This window comes from Protopterus annectens, chromosome 6.part1 (assembly GCF_019279795.1).
Source record: "Protopterus annectens isolate FY-2018-M chromosome 6.part1, PAN1.0, whole genome shotgun sequence".
Taxonomy (NCBI): domain Eukaryota; kingdom Metazoa; phylum Chordata; order Ceratodontiformes; family Protopteridae; genus Protopterus; species Protopterus annectens.
In genome coordinates this window covers 344,196,512-344,211,823 of record NC_056738.1, presented here as the reverse complement: position 1 = coordinate 344,211,823, position 15,312 = coordinate 344,196,512, and the positions used below count along the sequence as shown (strand labels likewise).

General features: G+C 45.0%; 1 protein-coding gene and 1 non-coding gene across 2 annotated transcripts in view; both read right to left on the bottom strand.

Moving 5' to 3' along the window:
* The window catches only part of LOC122805546 (phospholipase A and acyltransferase 2-like), a 479,339-nt gene that overhangs the window by 413,005 nt on the left and 51,022 nt on the right, over nt 1–15,312 (bottom strand). The gene's annotated exons all lie outside the window — the stretch shown is intronic.
* LOC122805709 lies at nt 1,755–1,889 on the bottom strand. The gene has a single exon (XR_006365417.1). It is a non-coding gene; the product is annotated as a small nucleolar RNA SNORA57 (small nucleolar RNA).

Sequence of the window (15,312 nt, the reverse complement as noted above, 5' to 3'; positions counted from 1 at the left end):
CCAGCTATTTGAGATGAGGGAATAGTGGTGTTCTAGTCTAAATCAAACCAGAAGGCCAGGTGCATGCCTATTTTTGCACACCATATTGGAAACTTACTGCATTCCTCAGGCTGGGTCACTACTGAGGTAGCAGAAGCAAACGTTACTACGTAGAGGACTTCCTAGCAAGTACTGCAAGAAGCTCTGAAGCAAAATCACACCAGTAGCTAGATCCTTTACAAGAGGCCTGCCAGCAAAGAGGGGCAGGTTGCAGTAAGCCATAATGAATGAAAACAGATCTTCAGGTGTGACTGGAATATGCAAGCAAGTTTACTGGGGTTACTTTGCAAGAATCAGGGGTGTAAAATATATAACCTACTTAAAATTGCAAGCTAAAAAACATTTAACTTTTGGAACCATACCCAAACATTTTACACTTGAAGTGTATGGGATACCTTTTCAAATATGAGCAGGGGTACACCAAGTGACAGACGACACTAAAGGAAAACATCTCCCAATGTAGTTTCTCTAACACAGATCACCCCTTAAGTTTTAAATTTCTTCACATCTATTTTCTCTACCACTGCTCAATGAAGACCCAACCCTTTCACCCATTCAAACCTCAATTTCAGAAAGGAAACTTCCTCCACACATACAGCCTAAGCTAGTGGTTAGCATTGCTGACCAATTTACACTGAGATTTCTTGCTTAAACGTGTACTAACAGGTGATGTGACACTTTAGAAAAACCTGTACACGAAGAGCAGGGACGAAAAACTACCACATGAACAAAACCATTCTAGTCAGTGAAATACTGACCTCTATGCAAATGCAGAGAATCTCAAACAAATGAATCCTACCAAGCATTTGCACATCTGAAGTGACAACTTTCTGCCAGTTATCCATGACATCACAGCAAACTGAAAGGAGATACCAAGAGCGGTCAACTGTTGGGACACAAATGCTATGAATTTCAGCTTGTTGGCTTTCATGTATTTAAATGCAAAGCAAAATTCAGCAAGAGAAAACTGATTGCTATCACTAAGTGCTTCCTTATGTTGAGTGAATCATAAAGGGGGGACACAAGTTGTAATGTAGGAAAGGCAGGCCCTGCATATTACAGTATAAAATTGAAATGCAACACAAATAACTGTTATATTTAAAGTTACATTTGCACAAGGGGGTGCAGAAAGGAATACAAATCCAAGACAAATCAGACCTGCTCAAAATTACTTTAATGAGACTAAAATAAATTAGAACTTCACTGTTCAGTTTGTATTACACAGACTGTCACAAAAAATTATTTTTCCCAATTACCATCGTATTTCAAAGCCCCCCCTCCATGCTGTCCCCACTTAATGGGTCTACAGCTACTTCACCAATCCCCCCTTCTTCCTACAACGGAAACTGTCCAGATTTTAAATTGCAATCTATTCTTACGCAGTTTTGACTACTCTGCATCAAGGTAGCAGCTACTTGCATAAAACACATTCCAGGCATGTCATTTCATGTACATTCTTCCAAACTTTAGCTCCTGAAACATTACACCAGTTTGAAAAGTCATCCAAATGGCACAGCAAGAGATTACTTTATGAAACCCATATCCATTACATCAGCTTTCTACACTGTCTCTATTAAAAACAAAGACGTGAAACCACTTGAATAGATGTAGTCTTGCCAGTTTTCCAGTTTCACAGATCAGCGTGAAGTCCGGCACTCTACTGCCCAGTGGAACAAACTGAAAAAGCACACAAGCCGAGCGGTCTATACACAAAATGTTGTCTCAGAGACTGAGGATAGAACCAGAAGATTTAAGCTTACTGGCACCGAAGACATAACACTGAAAATACTCTTCCTCCGAACATAACACACAGGAGTACTGCTCAACTCATGTATGCCAAGAAAAGGAGGGCATCCCTGTATTCTCTTATAAGACAGATTAAATACAATGCCCCTTTCAGCATGTACCTCTCAAAAGCACATGCAGCAACTAAGACAGATTCTTCACCCACAGAATCCAGGGCCTCAAACATTTACCCTACACAGAGGCTAAAAGCCCTGTCCCTCTACTCAAGTAGCCTACAGTCTCTTTCAGAGGTGACCTCTGTCTGGCATACAAAAAAAAGGGAAGTAAATATTGTGGGAAGAAAGATCCAGGGAATTGTTATGGCTAGGCTTGTAGAGGCCCTAGGGCCGATAGTTTAGTACAAACCTATGAATCTACACAGTAAACTATCACCCCACCCTGGGGGGGACTGCTGCATATCTGCAACTCAAGCTCCACTATGTGGCCCAGAGACCCCCCCTTTTGTGGAATAGACTCTCTCCACATACCTTTTGTGGAATAGACTCTCTCCACATAAAGCAGAGCACCTCATTAAACCTTTTTAAGCACAACCTGGATAATTGGATGGGGAACAGAAAATACACCCCTGGGATTCCATCTATGTCCCTGCTGGACAGTAGCACAGGGTGCTGACTTGAACATGGGCTAAATCCTTGGCTAGGCTTGTAAGGGCCTCAGGGCCAATAACCTAGTAACTACCTATAACCCTACGGTATTAAAAGTCTAACCACGTTAGGCTCCCAATCCTGGCAAATCTAAACCATATCCAAAAGTGAAGCCATTATAAAGCCTTTACGTAGCTACAACATGCAAACTGCTTCATAACAAAAGCACTACACCAAAGTAGTCTGCAACCCTAACAAGGCATTACTGACATGCCATAAAAGCATGCAAAATGAATGAAAGCTCAAACTTGACAACCAAATGACAACTTTATTAAAATAGTCTGTTACTAGTACAAGGTAATCATAAAAGTTACTCATGATCAAGCGGATTTGATCATAAACTAAATTACGATAGGCTTAATGCTGTCAAAGAACGTAGCTGAAAAAAAATCATACTAGCAACATGGAATTGGCACATTACGGTTTCTATACAGCTGCTGAAATAGTGCTGTAAATTTATTTTCAAGGATTAAACTCGTTATTCCAAATTTGAATCAAGTCTGCTATGGAATTTTGGCTGCCGTCCGAGTACACACATGCACTGGGACACATCTCTCGCGTTATATGGGGGACGTCTGCGCGTTTACAACAACGTTAATTTTAAAAGCATAAACTAAACAGTTTCAACTACATCGAAATTGTACCCCAAGCGAGGACGCCCTGCCTGGGTTTGCGCACCCACTCCACCACCACGTCCTTCTACTAGAGTAGATAGTAGCTACATTAATAAAGCTTTGTATTTAGTGTTTTAATAAAGTTTTCATATATCATACTATTAAAATACCTTTCTTGGACATTTTCTCCCCAGGTCTTCGATAAAAATGGGCCTCTGGCCCAGCCAGAGACCACCCGGTTAATACGTGTAAATAAACAAATCAAATATCTACATAAAAAAATAAGCAGCTGTAAACTCTATCCCCGCAAAACTGAGGGTAAACAACCATAAAAGCCCCAACAATCTGAACAGAGAATATTACGCTCCAATTTAAAAGTTTTTTCCTTGGTTTTAAAAACGTCACAGATCACTTCAATGTTATATCCCGGAAAAAAACTGCACATTTACTCAGTTAAAAAACCTTAAGCGCAAAAGGGATCAACTACCACCACGTGCATTACAGCGCATCCAGGAGAAATCCCCGTACAGCCCAGATATAAGAAAAAAAAAAAACAAATACGAGAAGAGTCAACAATGAAAAAGAAAAACAAGCATAATGCATAATCAAACATTCAGGCAAACTGCGTAATTCCATTTTACAACAGCCAAATGCTGATAAACAATGCAAATCACCCATAGCCATGAAAGAACTATAGACTAAACAAACAGCACTCCACCCAACTTAAAGAGAACGAGCTACCTGTTCCACACGATTTTATACAGCTCTTCAAGGAACAGTGATTCTTGAAAAGGCTAGAGTGTATAAAATTTAACACGATGGGCGAGCGTCCCCTTTTGCCTAACCAGCATTACTGCAGCAAAATCTTGCTGAATGAAAGTCCGTTCCGTTCGGAAAATCCCATTTTCGTTGAGATCCCTAACTAAACCCTTGTAGAAATTTCCCCCAAATACTTTGTTGTTTATTTATATTTATTTGCAGAGAAGAGAAGGTCAGCAGGACTAAGAATATACGTGTGTGAATGAGAGGGAGGATAGAGGAATGGTGAGGATGCAGGGAGTAGAGGTGGCGAAGGTGAATGAGTTTAAGTACTTGGGATCAACAGTTCAGAGTAATGGTGAGTGTGGAAGAGAGATGAAGAAGAGAGTACAGGCAGGATGGAGTGGGTGGAGAAGAGTGTCAGGAGTGATTTGTGACAGACAGGTACCAGTAAGAGTGAAAGGGAAGGTCTACAAGAGGGTAGTGAGACCAGCTATGTTATATGGATTGAAGACAGTGGCACTGACAAAAAGGCAGGAGTCAGAGCTTGACGTGGCAGAGCTGAAGATGTTAAGATTTGCACTGGGTGTGACGAGGGTGGACAGGATTAGGAATAAGTATATTAGACGGTCAGCCCAGGTTGGAAGGTTTGGAGACAAAGCCAGAGAGGCAAGATTATGTTGGTTTGGACATGTGCTGAGGAGGGATGCAGAGTATATTGGGAAAAAGATGCTAAGGATGAAGCTGCCAGATAACAGGAAAAGAGGAAGGCCTAAGATAAGGTTTATGGATGTGGTGAGAGAGGACATGCAGGTGGTTGGTGTGACAGAGCAAGATGCAGAGTATAGGAGGAAATGGAAACAGTTGATCTGCTGTGGCAATGGGAGCAGCCGAAAGAAGAAGAAGATTTGCAGAGAAGTGCACTGATTAATACTGACCAATTTCAGGCTCAGCGCCAGTCAGATACAAAACATTTCACAAAGAAAAATAAAAAAATGTCAGCAATAACAGAATTATAAGACTTTCGGCTTTTCCCAGTTAGGGGTCGCCACAGCGGAACTCCGGTCCGCTCATGATTGGCAGTGGATTTTTATGGTGCCGAGTTGCCAGCCCGATGCCCAACCTTCAACGAAGGCACACCCATTCACGCTCGCACCTACCTGCATGTCTTTAACGTCACTCGACCGCGGGGAGGACATGCAGACTCCACACAGAAGGCGCTCCAGCCGAGAATTGAACGGGAGAACCTCTTGCTGTGAGGCGACAATGCTAACCGCTGCACCACTGCGGCCTGTCAATAACAGAATAGTTAGATTAATTATATTGAAAAAACTGTGCATGTACATTCCAGTGAATAAGCACATTGTAAAGTACAGTCAAGCACAGTGTAATGTACAGTAGCATACATTAGTTTCTAAAGCAGGTCAATCTTCAGTAAAAAGAAGTTATGTCTTACCATAACGCTCCATCTGTCTTGTTGATCTTCGTTCATTCCTTACTGATGGGTTATCGGTTCCGTCCTCGGAACCCAGCTGGCCAATATCAAGCTCGAGTCAGCAAAAAACCCTCGAGCCAAGGTCCTACCCAGAATGCTCTGCTCCCTGTTACCTCAGATCGAGTTTGCAAGTTGACAGATAAAAGTAGAGGCTACCTCTGGTCATATCAGACCTACAAGAAAGGAGTACATGAGGTCAACCAAGAACCTCCAGATGGGGGAAGGAGGGTGGGAAGTAATGAATGAAGATCAACAACACAGATGGAACGTTATGGTAAGACATAACTTCTTTATCTGATGTTATTAATCTTCATTCATTCCTTACTGATGGGACAGAGTCCCCAGCTACCTGTATTCCTGGGTGGCCCTCATGCAAGGACATTCCTGAGCACCATGGAGCCAAAGGAAGCTCTACCTCTGGAGGCCAAGTCCAATTTGTAATGAAGAATAAAGGTATGAGGTTTAGCCCAAGTTGCAGCTGAGCAAATATCATTGAGAGAAGCCTTAGCATGGAAAGCTGCTGAAGTTGCCATAGATCTTGTAGAATGTGCTTTGACTGTATGAGGCAAGGTGAGATTGTTTTTGTTGTAGATAAAGGTAATACAATTTCTCAACCATGAAGCCAATGTAACTTTTGATACAGGATGAAACCGTCTAGGTCCAGAAAAAGCCAGAAACAGTTGGTCTGATTTACAGGTAGATTTAGTTCTGTCCAGATAAAATCGTATTTGCCTTTGAACATCCAAGGAGTGAGACAATACTCTCCCTTGTTAGAATGGTTAGGAAAGAACACTGGAAGGTCAATAGATTGGCTGATAGATCACTTTTGATACAGGATGAAACCGTCTAGGTCCAGAAAAAGCCAGAAACAGTTGGTCTGATTTACAGGTAGATTTAGTTCTGTCCAGATAAAATCGTATTTGCCTTTGAACATCCAAGGAGTGAGACAATACTCTCCCTTGTTAGAATGGTTAGGAAAGAACACTGGAAGGTCAATAGATTGGCTGATAGATCACTCTGACACCACATTTGGTAAAAAGGTAGAATTAGTTCTCAGTGATACCCTGTCCTTATAGAAGATAAGATAGGGAGGTTTAATGCATAAGGCCTGAAGTTCTGACAATTGCTTGGCCTTTTCTATTTGTTAAGATAGATTAGTCTGGTGGATGATTTATGAGATGCAATAACAGTACTGCACACAGGGGACGAGAGGTTTTCATGCCTGGCAATTATTGGAAGTGGAGAAACCAAGCTGTCAGCTTTAGGGTTGTTAGATTGGGGTGAATCAGACCCTGCGTATGGGAGATCAACACTGGGGATGGATTGAGGATCCATGGTTGATCTAGCAGGTGAGGTAAGAGGAAGGGAAACCAGACTTGTCGAGGCCAATATGGAGTAATGAGGATCACTTTGCTCTTCAACTGTCGTGCTTTCTTCAGAAACTGGGAGATGAGGGGAAGAGGAGGAAAGGCATAAAGAAGACCTGAGGACCAAGCATGGACTAGAGTGTCCCTTGATGACTGTCCCCGAGGGGAGATCAGGGCAAAGTAGTTGCTGTACTTGTAGTTGGTTGGGGAGGCAAATAGGTCGCAGCAAGGCTGGCCCCAGCAGATGAAGATTTTTGCCACTATCAGAGGATTGAGGGACCACTGGTGAGGCTGTAGAATGCACCTGCTCAATTTGTCCGCTACCACGTTGGAGCTCCCGGGAATGTGCGTTACAATCAGAAAGCGGTTGTGAGCTATCGCCCATTGCCATATTCTCAAGACCTCTTGGCATAACGGGTAAGATCTAGTGCCCCCTTGTTTGTTGATGTACCAGACCACTGACATGTTGTCTGATTGGATCTCAATAGCCCCTCACGGAAGGATGGAGTGAAATGCTTGCAACGCTAGAAGCACCGCCCTCAGTTCCAGGACACTGATATGCAAAAGGGTTTCTGTCTCCGACCAGGTGCCTTGGACCGAGTTTCCCTGACATAGCTCCCCCACCCCATCGGGGAGGCGTCTGCGGTCACCGTGGCTATCGGTTGATGGGGGTTGAAAGGGCGAGACCATTGTAGGGAATTTTGAGACATCCACCAGAGAAAATCCTGCTTGCATCTCTGAGTTACACTTATTTGAAAAGACAAAGGATGTTGTGGAGAATACCACTGAGTGAGAAGTAGCCACTTGAAAAAGTCTCATGTGTAATCTGGCTAGAGGAACAATAAGTGGTAATCGAAGCTGCCATTGACAGCAATAGCTGAAGTACAAATCGAGCTGGGAATTTGTGGTGACAGAGCAGCGGTTGAACTTGTTGTCTTATTCTCTGAAGTCTGTGTTCTGGAAGGGATGCTGTGCAATTTTTCGTGTCCAATAGTACCCCTATAAATTCCAAAGACTGAGTTGGGGTTGTGTTGGATTTCTCCCAGTTTATAGTGATTCCCAGGCTTCGAGCTGTTAAGAGAATATACTGCAGGGCGTCTTCCAGTATACACTTGGTGGGGGTGGTAAGGAGCCAGTTGTCTAGATATGGAAACGGGCGATAACCACTGCCATGCATTTTGTGAACATTCTGGGGGCTGTAGAGAGACCGAAGGGCATGGCTCAAAACTGGTAGTGACTGACTCCTATATGAAAGTGGAGGTATCTTCTTGAGCATTTGTCCATTTTTATGTGGTAATACGCATCTTGAATATCTACAGAGCACATCCAATTGTCTTCTTCCAGAAGAGGAAAGATAGACTGAACCGTGACCATCTGGAATTTCTCCATTTTTACAAATTTGTTTAGTGTACTGAGATCCAGAATTGGTCTCCAGTCCCCTGTCTTTTTTGGCACTAAAAAGAACCTTGAGTAAAATCCGTATCCTATCTGGTCTGGGGGGGCCGTCTAGATGACTCTTTTTTTGTAGCAGCTTTTTGATTTGGTGTGCTTCTTTTTCCCTTTGACTGGGCGGAATGTCGGGCAACACTCTTGATGAGACAGGGCAAAGATGGAAGGGGATGTGATAGCCTCTGGATATAATCCATTGTAAAGAGTCGGTTGCGATCTTTTGCCAGGTAGCGGGGTACAAGGAGAAATGACCCTCGACCGCTTCCAGAGTTGAGCAGTCAGGCCATGCTTCAGGAGCGCTGATAGTGTTGGCCAGAGAAAGAATCTCTGGAACCCCAGTTTCGCAGACCTCCTCTGCCCCGAAAGGGGCATCTTCCATTCGAGTTTCCCCCTCTGCCTCTAGGGGAAAACTTGGCATGTGCATCCCAGAAAGAACCCTGTGACTTCTTGTGCCAGATCTTTCTGCTCCTCTGATTTCTGGAATAGAATTGCTGAGGAGTGGAGTGTCTGACACCAATGGCAGACAAGGTCTTGCCATCTTGTTCGCACCGTGCCAGCGTATCCTTGACTTTAGGGCCAAACAAAGAAGCAGCCTCTATGGGGGCATTCATGAAGGAAACCTTAAAGGAGTCCACAAAGTCACAAAGGAGCATCCAAGCATGTTGTCTGGTGACTATACCTGCACCTGCTGCTCTAGCCGCCCCTTCCGTTGCGTGAGAAATAAGATGCATGGAAGAGTTGGAAATGGACTCTAGGGTGGTTATCTGAGAAGCCACATTATCACAGACTTCGTCAAAAACAGCTCCTGCCAAGGTTTCAGAGAGCTGGTTGATAAGATCTTGCTGAAGCCTGGTAAAATGTGCCAAATAATTCATAAACCTTACAGCGAAGGTCGATGAAGCAAACACACGCTTCTCTAATCTGTCAATTGCCCGGGACTCCATGTTGGGTGGATGGACAGTTTGGCTCTATTCTGCCAAATCCTTCTTAGTAGCAGCCGCCACCACCATAGCATCTACTGGAAGACCATGTGACCAGTGAGGGTGCTCAGCAGGGGGCGATAATATTTTATCTGGCCTCTTAGGTATTGCCTTCCATGCATGCTTAACGATGAGCTGGACGAGCTCATCAGCAGGCGGGGTGACCCAGGAGGTAGGGGGCCGGGCAAGAAAAGCCTACAGGAATACGGATTCCTCAGAGGAAGGCGTAGAGGGCTTCCAGTCACCCCTCTATCTAAGGATCTCGAGGATGTCACCAAAGGACACCTCATCAGAGAGTGACCGTGGAGACCCTTCCCCATAATCAAAATCCATATCTTCAGTCAATGACTCTTCAGTGGAGTCCATGTGCTTCCTCTTACATGATGCTTTGTGGGGTGCTTCCTCAGTGGGAGGTTCTGGGGAAGACTGCAAAGAGGGGGTTTCCTGAGGAGGGGAGATCTGAGGCTCTTGTGCCCGGTGTCCAGGAGTTGAAGCTTGTGGCAGTTGCAGCACAGAGGGGGTAGAGGACTCCGACAAATGAGCTTTGCCAGCGGAGGCAAGTGCTCTCTCCATGGCCTGGAAGGCTGGCCTGCCCAAGGAGGGATGGGAGCCGGGAACCGAGCACGACAACCTCGGAACCAGGGTCACACCCTGCCCCGATGAGCCCCCCCAGACCAGGAGTCTCAAGAGGACAGTGAAACGTAAGAGAGAGAGCATTCCTGGAAGGTGCCATAGAAAAAATTGGCATAGAGCCAGGAATGCCCTCCCCAACGGCACAGCCACTGACCTGAGAAGAGCCCGATGCCCAGTGCACCGAAGACCACAAGGACGACTCTGGTTCCAAAGTGAGATCCATTACTGGAGTCAGAGGGAGGGAAGCTGCTGTCGGAGTAACAGGCTTCGAAACTTGAGGGGAAGTCGAAGGAGGAGAATATGTTGGTGTTTGAGGCAAAATACACTCACCTGAATGAGGGAACATGGACTTCAATGGTTGAGGGAGACCTCTGGCCACAAGCAACTGGTCAACAAGCCGCAACACATCCTGCTCAGAGAGACTCTTGGTTGACCTCATGGAGAAGGCTGATGGCGATTCTGGCCTTTCTAGGAAAGGACTATACAGACTGCTTGCAAAAGGATCCAGTGAAGGGGAATATTTGGTCCTTGCTAATTCAGTAGGTGCAGAGCTGGGAACAGAGGAAGTCTGCACAGAAGAAAATGGTGTGGAAAAGGCCTGCTCTGAAGATGTCAGCGCCATAGCAGTTGAAGGTGTCTGCACTGTAAAGGCAAAGGTCTGCCCCGAAGGGTATGGTGCCGTAGTGGAAAGTGTCTGCACTGGCAACAAGGACGATGCTGAGAAGGACTGCACTGAAGTACATGTCGGTGCCAAAAAAGCCTGCACCATGGAGTACAGAAGAGTCATACTTGGAGCCGAAGTTGACTGTACCAATGGTGCCAAAGGGGACTGAACCTGTATTGACGGTGCCGTTAGGGGTTGCGACAGAAGTGTTGGAGCCATAGTTGTCTGCACCTGGAACTCCGGTGCCGATATCAATAAAGGAGACATGGCTGTAGTCAGGATCATTTGGGGCGGTGCCCAGCCTGGAGCCGATAGGGTCACAGGTGGCAGCACCGGAGTAGTAATCAATTTCACCTTCTTGTGAGTCAACTCCCTATGATCTCCAGAGGGAGAAGAAGGGAGTGACTTCGATGAAGAAGAGGAAGAATGCCTCTTGCGGGGTTTAACAGGAGGGGGTGAGCCCTCTGACCCAGAAATAGCCTCAGAGAAAGGAGACTTGAGGAGACCTTTCAAAATTAACTTATTCTTCCTCTCATTGAGAGTCCTGGTAGAGAAGTTTTTACAAATCCCACACGGAGGATCTACAGTCAAGTGGGAGACATTAAGACAGTAGACACATAAGTCATGGGCGTCAGAAAGCGGTAACATATGGCCGCAATCCTTGCACTGCTTGAAACCAATGGAACTTTTCTTATCTGACATAGCTGGTGTGGAGAAGAAGCACAGTAGCAAAAGGAAGAATAACGGCTACCCAAGAAAAGGGTAAAAGGAGAAAAGGAAGGATTACCAGTGATGGTAATGGAGAATTACCACAAGATAAGAAAAGAGGGTAATGAAGGGAAAAGACTAAAGGGAGAGAGTCTAAAGTGTGCAACAGGGTAGGAAAATATTAGAATAAACTTTTGAGAAAAAAATTAGAGTAATAACAATATATAAACTGTCAAAAAATTAGACACTTAACCGAGAGAGTGGCTTGACACGGCTGTTCAGCAACACGGCAAACGAGATCTGTGGTAACAGGGAGCAGAGCATTCTGGGTAGGACCTTGGCTCGAGAGTTTTTGGCTGATGGGAGCTTGATATTGGCTGACTCGGTTCCAAGGACGGAACCAATAACCCATCAGCAAGGAATGAATGAAGATTAACAACATCAGATATCTTGGTTTAAGAGAAGAGACTCTGAAAGGAGATGAGTTATGTAATAGATCCTGTAAGGGAGCATGAGCATTTGGCTTGGATGAAGAAGTGCATTTTGAGGTGCAATCTGAATTTACAGAGAATGTTGAATACCTACCTTAATGTTGATGGGGAGAACTTGCCAAAGAGTAGGTGCCCTGGAGAAGAAAGCATGTGCAGTGCTGTAGAGTTTGGTTCTAAGAGAAATGAGAGTTGCTGTGGCTTGTGGCTAATCTCTCAAGTTTGTATGCACTACAACTGAAAACTTATTGTAACAGACTTATACCAGATATACACCCACGTATAACACAAAGGTGTAGAGACAGTTTTTTTCTAGCCTGTACTCTTAATGTCTAGTTCTGCTACCTCACATAATCTTGTCCTACTCCACTTAATCATGTTACCCCATCCAGACTGTGACTACACTTTTCACAGACCTTAACATAAGTTATAGTAACCTTCGGTACGTGCCTTTAAAAGTTTGAATGTCAGGAAAGTTAAATAAATAATTACCACGTTAATTCCACCCCTCCACACAATGTATAACAACCACTTGTGCATGCTTCTGAGTGGGGCCAGTTTTACACTAGGTGGTGCCATGACAAAGGTCTGTACTAAGCTTGTGTCAAAATCCACTTATTCAACCTATAGTGTGGGAGCAGACAAGTCTCCAGAAGCTCTTAGAGGCTAAATGTTATATTATACATGTTCATAGGTGCATACTTGGCTGATGACCATTATAAGCCTAGCCATTTGGGTGGTGCAGTGGTTAGCGTTGCCGCCTCACAGCAAGAGGTTCTCTAGTTCAATTCTCGGCTGGGGTGCTTTCTGTGCAGAGTCTGCATGTCCTCCCTGTGTTCGTGCGGGTTTCCTCTGGGTGCTCCTGTTTCCTCCCACATTCCAAAGACATGTAGCAGGTGGACTGTCACTCTAAATTGGCCCTAGGTGTGAGTGTATGTGTGCAGGTGTGTGGTACGGATGAACTACCATAGCAGGGCTAGTCACCCAGAGATGCAATCTTTGGCTCTAGATGATTGTCAATGTTGAAGCGACACCCCGACCCATGTGCAAAAATGAGAAAAGGGGTTGAGGATGGATGGACGGATTCAACCCAAATAGAGTACTGGGTTAAAATAGACGCTTTCTATGGCAAAGGTCCTGGGTTCAAAACCTTTCACCCAATTTACTTATGGTGAGTTTGCATAATGGTTATGATCTTTACCTCAAAGACACAAGATACTGGGTTTGATTCTGAACTCAGGTTATTGGCTAGGCTTAAAATGGCCCTTCAGGGCAGTTAGCCTAGTATTCGCCTATGACCCACAAATTTGATTTATAGAGGGGTGATTTATTGACTGCGTCTCTCCATCAGAGACACTGACTCCAGACTAGGGGTGAATTTCTGATTACCTAGCCATTGATCCAAGTTGCACTTATATAGGGATAGAGAGGAACTCTACTTCACATGGATGGAAAAAATCTTCCAGAGAATGGGAATTCTCTGAGAAACATATCTGTCTCTACATGTCCTATTTATGTCACATGCAAAATGTAGGTCTTTTAATCTTTTAATCTAATAGTTCTGATGCTGTTTGTTTTACATGTGCAAAAGTTTCATCAAAACAGGGTCCAGGGATACCTTGTATGCCAGGCAAAGTTCACGTCCCAGAAGTCTGTATGATACAGAGTTAAGAGACAGGGCTTTGAGGCGATCAGCGAAGGACAATGGGCCAGATTCATGATGGCTTGCACAGAGTCTAACAGTAGTGTAAGACTCCATGCAGCCATCATGTCCGACGAGTGATCCATGAACAGCCTGCAGGGGTGTGTAAGAGAGCTCCTAAAACGGCTCTTACACGGACAGGGCTTGGATATGCAAATTATCTCACTTGCAGCCGAAAGGCATGCAAATGAGGTAATTTTGCGATCCAGGAAGCACAAACCTGTCCGTGTAAGAGCCGTGTTATCTGCAGAAATGTACTCAGTTGACAACTGAGTACCGTTCTGCAAATAGCACAATGGAGCCTTGTCAGCTCCAAATAAAGGTTGCATATGTTCCAGGAAGCATGCCAATGACCAAATATGTGGCCACTGGCAACAGTACCTCCATGACAAATTAAAATAAAAATGTTTTTTTTTTTCCGGCCGATGTTTAAACGTAGCGCAGCGCCGCGCAAACGGGCTGCACTAAAAAAAAAACAGAAAAATATTTAAAACCCATAAACGTGGGTTTTATGCAAACCATCAATTTACAATGTAAGGGAATAGCAGGCTGAAAACAACATGGCCACCGAGTAGGGGTTGCTAAGTGGGGAAGCTCAGTGTAAGACATGTAACTAAGCATTAGTAGGCAATCCTATGTAAATGAGTGTTAGGATAGTGAATCGCACTTTTACATAGCATATGAGCACATTCCCTGGAGTGTAGGAGTAGGATAAGGGGGAGTAACAGAGTAGGAGATAGGTGACATCACAGTGGAGTATGTATGAAAGAAATGAAGCTTATTGGAGCAGAGTGGGATGTGAAAGCTGTCAGACATCATGGAAAGAGGTGTGTCAACAGGTAGACATGGGAAAGCCAAGAAATGGAAGGTGTACACTGTGGATAACACCAAAGTTTCTTGACGAGCGTGCATGCGCGCGTGTGCGTGCTGGGAAGCCCGAGTAAGATGGAGTGCGCGCGTGTAAGCATGAGTGCATGCGTTTACGCCGGAGTAAGCATGTAGACGCCTGTTTAAAGACTTGTAAGCGCATTTGCGCTAGTGTGCGCGCGTTTTAACCCGAATAAGCAAGTTGTAGTCCATCTAAGCATGTGTGCGCGCGTGTTAGCTGCTGTGTGCGTGTGTGCCCCTGTATGCGCATCGCTCCCCCCTGAGGAAACAGACAAGAAAAAGGAAGCACAACAAATTGTAGGAAGCTACCAGGGAATACTAGCAGAGCTAGCAGGTGAAAACAATCAGAATCAGGCAATTACACAGGCAAAACAGTAGCCCAACCCAGCACTGAAAACTCTGCAAACAACAGTGCAGTATGTGTCTCTCAAGAGACACTGCAACACAGGAGTAAGCTGCTAGAAGTGAAAACTGAAAAAGCTTCACTCAGACAAAAAAATGCTAGGGGCTGCCATAGCTGTTATAAGGCGACATATGCAACATGCTGAGGGTGGTGACAATGCAAATGCTGCCGGACAACCCACAGTGTGGAGACGGAGAAGTGTGTACAGGCCCAGGGTCACCTACCAGGGGTTACATGAGCTGGAGATAGTGGAGCGCTATAGAGTGGACAGAGACCTCCTGCAGCAAATTGTTGAGCTGTGCAGGCCACGCCTCACACACAGAACCAACAGAGGGAAACCCATCCCAGTGGAAACCAAGGTATGTGTTGGCCTAAGAATACTAGCAACAGGTACCTTCCAGAGACCAACTGGTGATATGATGGGGATATCACAGGCATCAGCATCCAGGGTACTGCACCAGTTCCTGGATGCCATGTCAGCACATGTCGGTGATCATGTATATTTCCCCAATTCCCGTGAGGTATTGGCCAGCAATATGCGTCTCTTCCAGCAAATAGCGGAATACCCTGAGGTAGTGGGTGCAATAGACTGCACGCATATATGCATCAAAGCACCAGCCGGTGAGCGGGGTAGGGCCTACATTAAACGCAAGGGCTTCCCCTCCATCAACTG